A 310-nucleotide genomic window follows, 5' to 3' on the forward strand; every position below is an offset into this window, starting at 1 on the left:
CAGGTGGGCGAAGGGCAGTTTGGGCTGACTCGGGAAAGACGACCCAGCCAGACAGGATGGACCAGGGCAGTGAAGGCAGGTAGGTCAGGAAGGAAAGCTGCATTCTTACTCTCCAAGCCCATGTGCTGAATTTTACTTTTCCTTTTATTTATTTCTTCTGCTTAAATCCTGTTTCTCTCCCTGAGGCATCTAATCTATTATTTAACATTGGATTGTGCGATTGAAACTCCCAGGCAAATTGAAAATTATTTGTGTTTGAGGTTTCAGGCATGAAGCCGAGGCAACTGTTTCTGGGAAATCCTGGGCACCT

The sequence above is a fragment of the Bison bison genome, unplaced genomic scaffold (genome assembly GCF_000754665.1).
Source record: "Bison bison bison isolate TAMUID 2011002044 unplaced genomic scaffold, Bison_UMD1.0 scf7180017864280, whole genome shotgun sequence".
Lineage (NCBI taxonomy): Eukaryota > Metazoa > Chordata > Mammalia > Artiodactyla > Bovidae > Bison > Bison bison.